Raw genomic sequence first — 6,310 nt, forward strand, 5'->3', positions numbered from 1 at the left:
GTGCTCACTACTAAGCTTTACTATTTTTCAGTATTTGATTCAGAATTTTTTTAAAGAAATAAAATATTAGAGATACTTTTGCTATTCCAGCTGCCTTCACTTATTCCCTTGAGGTGATGGACAGTCTTCATTCGATATATTTTCATACATATGCATGTATCTATGCCAAATATAAGATTGATTTGCATGTTTTTAAATTGTAAGTCAATTGCGTATAAATAGTATCATTCTAATTATATCATATTACAACGTATTTTTTTTTGCTCAAAATTATGTTTTAGAGCTTAAATTCTTATTGATACAAGTAGCTCTACTTTTTAATTTTAATTGCTGTGTACTCTTCCACTGTTTGAATATTTCCCAGTTCTCTTGTTGATGCACTTTTAGTTTCTTTTGATTATTTTAAGTATTACTAATAGCACTACAAGAAAAATTAAAAAAATACTGTAGGGATATTGTATAAACATGTGAAAGTTTCTCTAGTTCTATACCTAGTACTGATATTGTTGGATTAAAGGGTATATCTATCACCAAATTTACTAGCTATCACCAAATTACTGTCTAAACAATGTACATGCAATTATTTACATTCCCATATGTAGTATATGAGTATTCCCATGGCTATACAATTTTGGCTAGTGTCATATTTTTGAATGGAAATTTTTATTACTGATTGAATTTATTTAATGGTTATTGATTTAGTCAGGTTTTCTATTTTTTATCAGTCAATAATTTTGGTAATTTATATTTCCTAGGCATCTATTCATTTCATTGAGGGTTTTAAATTTATTGGGATAATATCATTTATGATATTTTCTTATGATTGTTTATCTCTATTTTCTCTGCAGTTGTATGACATTTGTCCTTCTTGATTAGTTTCCTTAAACTCTTTTATCAGTCTTTAGGAAAAAAAAGAACCAGAGGGTTTTTTTTTTAATTCTCTGTGTTGTTTGTTTTCTATTCTATTACTTCCTTCTGTTACCTTTTTGCCTTTCTTCAATTTTCTATTGGCTTATTCTGTTATTTTTATAGTTTCTTTTTTCATCTTTCATGATTTTAATAAATGCATGTACTGCTACTTTAGTCTTATCCCACAAGTTTTGCCAAATAGTACTATTTGGTCAGTTTCTTCTATTGGTCGGTTCCATAGTTTGTATTTCTCATTGTCTGTCCTTTATAATAAGTAGAGCAATTTTAGTTTCATTGTTCCTTAGTGGCCTGACTTCTGGAAACCAATGCTTGCTTTCAGGTTAGAGTGCTGAAGCCTTGACTTTGGCTTTGTTCACTTCATTGTATTTTAGTTCTGTTTCTAGTGTAAGCATATGTTGATATCCTTTTTGATCTTAGCTATATCTTTTTAATTTTTCATATTTTTTATCAAAGCTATATTTATATGAATTTACTACATCATCTTCACTGGAGGTCCCTTTTACCTTCTCTAGCTGTATAGATTGCTTTCATATCTCAGACTTTATTAGGATGAGCAATTAGAAAACAAGAAGCAGTCAGTGTTTACACTCAAGACTGTACAGCATGCTGATTAAAAGGAAGGAGAGTACTGAGTCAATTATGTAGATAATTGGTTTAAGCATAAGAAAAGATGTAAGAAATGAAAGAGAAAATATCATTTACCTTGTCAGTATAGTTAGGAGATCCATGCCCTACTTCCTAACAAAGGTTAATATAAAATCAATTCAGATTGAGGTAACACTCCTCATCTCTGTGCTGATTTTGAACAGTCCCTTAGCCATGCATAAGGGATACAGAAATAGCCTGTAGAAGGACTGTTTTAATCTGCTGATAGGGACATACCTGTGCAACTGCAATTCAAAAGAAAATATAACTGATGTGTGATTAAAACAGACTTTTACTTTTCTCAGGTGATTTGATTTTTCCCCTTTGAAAAAGTAAGGGATTTTTCTATTTTAAAGTGCTCCTCCCTTTAGAATGGCCTGCTCTGTAGATCACTTACAGTAGTATTTTTATCTTAATAATATTAAGTCTTCCAATCCATGAACATGAGTTGTCTTTCTTTATATTTTGGTCTTCTTTCATTTCTTTCAGCAATGTTTTGTAGGTTTTAGTGTAGAACTCTTTCACCTCCTTGATTAAATTTATTCCTAAATATATTTTTCTTTTTGATTCTATCGTAGTGATTTTTTTAAAATTTCCTTTTCAGATTTTTCACTGTCAGTATAAGAAATGCAACAGGGGGCCCTTGGGTGCCTCTGCCAGGTAAGCCTCTGACTTTTAATTTTGGCTCAGGTCATGATCTCAGGGTTGGAATCAAGCCCCACATCAGGCTCCTTTCTGAGCAGGGAGTCTGCTGGAGATTCTTTCTTCCTCTCCTGTCTCTGCCCCCCCCTTTCAAATAAATAATTTTTTTTAAAAAAGAAGTGCAATAGATATTTGTTTTGATTTTGTATTTTGCAACTTTGCTGAACTTGTTGATCAGTTCTAACGGGTGTGTGTGTGTGTGTGTGTGTATGTGTGTGTGTGTATGTGTGTGTGTGTGTGTGTGTATAACCTTTAGGGATTTTCTACATATAAAATCATGTCATCTGCAAACAGAGACAATCTTACTTTTTCCTTTCCAATTTGAATGTCTTTTATTTCTTTTCTTGCCTAATTTCAATGGCTGGAACTTCTATTACTATGTTAAATAGAAAAGCTTTCTGTCTTTCATCTTTGAGCATTATGATAGCTGTGGGCTTTTCATATGTGGCCTTTCTCATGTTGAGGATGTTATATTCCTACTTTATTGAGCACTTTTATCATGAATGTTATATTATGTCAAATGCTTCTTCTGCATCAATTGAGATCATCATGACTCTTTTCCTTAATTCTCTTAATGTAATATACTAAAATGATTTATTTTTGTATGTTGAATCATCCTAGTATTTCAGGAATAATTCTTACTTCATCATGATATATAATCCTTTTAATATGCTGCTGATTTCACTTGCCAATATTCAGTTGAGAAGTTTTGCTTCAATATTCATATGAGATATTGGTCTGTGGTTTTCTTTTCTTGTACTGTCTGTCTGATTTTGGTATCAGGATAATGCTGGCCTCAGACTGAGTTAGAAAGTCTTCTCTCTTCATTTCTTCAGAAGAGTTTGAGAAAAAAAATTGGTGTTAATTTCTTTCTGAGATTTCTTAGAATTCATCAGCAAAGCTATCAGGTCATAGGTTTTTCTGTATTAGAGGTTTATGATTATGGATTCAATCCCCTTATATATTATAGGTCTATTCAGAGTTTCTATTTGCTCTTGAGTCGGTTTTGGTAGTTTGTGTGTTTTTAGGAATTTATCCATTTCATCTAGGTTATCTAATTTGTTGGTGTGGAATTGTTCACGGTATTCTCTTTTAATCCTTTTATTTTTGTAAAATTGTTAATATGGTTCCCACATTCATTTCTGATTTTAGTAATTTGAGTTATCTTTCTTTTTTCTTAGTAAAACTTGCTAAAGTTTTATCAATTTTGCAATTGATTTGTAGTTTCATTCTATTGTGATCAGAAAAGATACTTGGAGCCTGGGCTTCCCATACCCACAACTTTGATGGTACAGACAGAGTGCCAAGAACCAGGAGGCAGAGCCTGTTTGGGGGGCTTGAGCATGGGAGGCTGTAGGACCTTAGCCCTTCCCCATGGGGAGACAGCCTGGTGGCTAGCAATGGGGAGGAGTGGGACTGCTGCTGTGTCAGGCCATGAATGCTGAGCTGCTGCCCCCTCCTCCTCACTGCTGCCTCAGTCCCTGGCAAAACTCATGGTCACTTGGGAACATGGCCCTGGAGCAGCTTTGCACCGTCCTCAAAGTATTGTTAATAACAATACTTGTAGAAGGGATTATGGTGGCCTAAAAGACCCAAGAGGCTTTCCTCAAATGTTTGGTGACCCTTGAATGTTCACTCTTATTTATGAGAAGAGCACCAAAATCTGATCATTAGCTGTCTGAAAGTGTAGAAATGACTTGTTTACTGTGGCCCTTACTGATGGACAAAATATTGGAATCAAACATATTCCTGCAACCCAGTGTGGAATTTGGGTTCCAACCAGCAATGGAGGTCATTTGCTTCACCAAATTATCCTGACTCTTTTCCACCAAATAAGGAGTGCATCTACATTTTGAAAGCTGCTCCATGTCAAAGAATAGAGTTGACCTTTGATGAACATTATTATATAGAACTATCATTTGAATGTTAGTTTGACCACTTGGAAGTTCAAGATGGCCCATTTGGTTTCTCTCCACTTATAGATTGTTACTGTGGTGTGAAAAGCCCTCTACTAATTAGATCAACAGGGAGGTTAATGTGGATTAAGTTTAGTTCTGATGAAGAACTTGAAGGACTGGGATTTCAAGCAAAATATTCATCTATTCCAGATCCAGATTTTATTTACCTAAGAGGTATTTTAAATCCCATCCCAGATTGCCAGTTTGAGCTCTGAGGAGCTGATGGAATAGTGTTTTCTAGTCAGGGAGAACAAGAAGAAAAAACAAAACCTGGCGAAGCAATTGATTGCATATGGACATTTAAAGCTATTCCAAAAACTAAGGTTTATTTGAAGTTCCTAGATTATCAAATGGAGCACTCAAATGAATGCAACAGAAACTTCGTTGCAGTTTATGATGGAAGCAGTTCTATTGAAAATCTGAAGGCCAAGTTTTGCAGCACTCTGGCCAATGATGTAATGCTGAAAACAGGAGTTGGAGTGATCCAAATGTGGGCAGAGGAAGTTGTTCACCTAAGCAGGTTCAGAATGTTCTTTACTTCCTTTGTGGAACCTCCCTGTACAGGTAGCACTTCCTTTCTTTTTTCTTTCTTTCTTTATTTTTTTAGATTTTTATTTATTTGAGAGAGACAGAGAGAGGGAGCCAGGGGGAGAGTGAGAGGGAGAAGCAGACTCCCTGTTGAGCAGAGAGCCTGATGTGGGACTCAATCCCAGGACCCTGAGTTCATGATCTGAGCTGAAGGCAGATGCTTAACCAACTGAGCCACCCAGGCGCCTCTAGGTAGCACCTTCTGTTACAACAGCAACATGTGCATCAATAATTCTTTAGTCTGTAATGGTTTTCAGAAATGTGCATGTCTTTGGGATGAAAATCATTGTAAAGAAAAGAAAAAAAGGAGGACTATTTGAACAAATCACTAAAACTCAAGAAACAATTACTGGCATTACATCAGGGATTGTCTTGGTCCTTCTCATTATTTCTATTTTAGTACAAGTGCAACAGCCTCAAAAAAAGGTCATGGCTTGCAAAACTGCTTTTAATAAAACTGGATTTCGGGAAGCATCCGATGTCAAATAAAGCAGGACCAACCTAAGTTCCATGGAACTGCCTTTCCAAAATTATTTTGCACAACCACAGTCAATGAAAACATTTAATAGCACCTTCAAAAAGAGTAGCTACACTTTCAACAGGCACATGAGTGCCCTCAACAGGCCCTAGAAGACAGAGTAATGGAGGAGATTCCTTGTGAAATTTATGTAGGGGGCAAGAAGATTCTGCACAAACATCCATATCTACTGATTTTTAATCTTCTACCATAGGAGAAATTAATTATTAAGTATGTACCTATGCAGCCTACAGAGCACCATTACTCTTCAGCAGCCAACGCTTTTCTATCAGAACTAGGAAGACCTTCATTCCCCATTAACCTATTGTAATGGTGAAGTTTTTATTATCTCAGCCAGTCTATATGTTAAACCAGCCAAGGAACCTACTCCATTCAGTGAAAAAAAAAATCATTTATTGCTTGGTGTCACATAAACAAAGTACCAGTTAAGTAACATTTGAAGAGGGGAGTGGTTGTGCTGAGCCAGGCTCAAGCTGCTTGTTAGTCTTAGCAACAGGAATACTGTTCTTGATTGATACAGCTTCTCAAAATTTTGATCCCATACTAAGTTTAAAAGTAAGATTTTTCTTTACATTATTTATGTTTTTCTTTTCTCTAAATTTAATTTGTTTTACAAGTCAGTGATTTTACCATTTCAGTTACTTACATAAATATAAATGGTTAATGTACCACACATATTTCAATATAGGCTAGAATTTGTCAAAATATAACTAATTATTGTGAAGGTGCCAATTAAGACCCACAGTTCTGTTTCATCCATCTGTTTCTTCTTGACTAACTTCTATACTGCTGCCTTTTAATTACTGGATCTTTAGTCTTTATATTTTGTGAACAGTAGATGATAGGAATTATCACCTTTAAGTCATATTTTGTCTTACTTATACTAGAAGATTTCATAATCTTAGGATGTATACACCCTTGCCAGTTATGACTAAAAACTTGAAAAAGA

The 6,310-nt window shown here is 34.8% G+C and overlaps 1 pseudogene; it reads left to right on the forward strand.

The window, feature by feature from the left end:
* The first annotated feature begins 3,786 nt into the window (after positions 1 to 3,786).
* LOC116623171 lies at positions 3,787 to 5,541 on the forward strand (annotated as a pseudogene).
* Positions 5,542 to 6,310: the final 769 nt, after the last annotated feature.

Source organism: Phoca vitulina, unplaced genomic scaffold (genome assembly GCF_004348235.1).
Source record: "Phoca vitulina isolate PV1807 unplaced genomic scaffold, GSC_HSeal_1.0 scaffold57, whole genome shotgun sequence".
In the NCBI taxonomy this organism is placed as follows: Eukaryota; Metazoa; Chordata; class Mammalia; order Carnivora; family Phocidae; genus Phoca; species Phoca vitulina.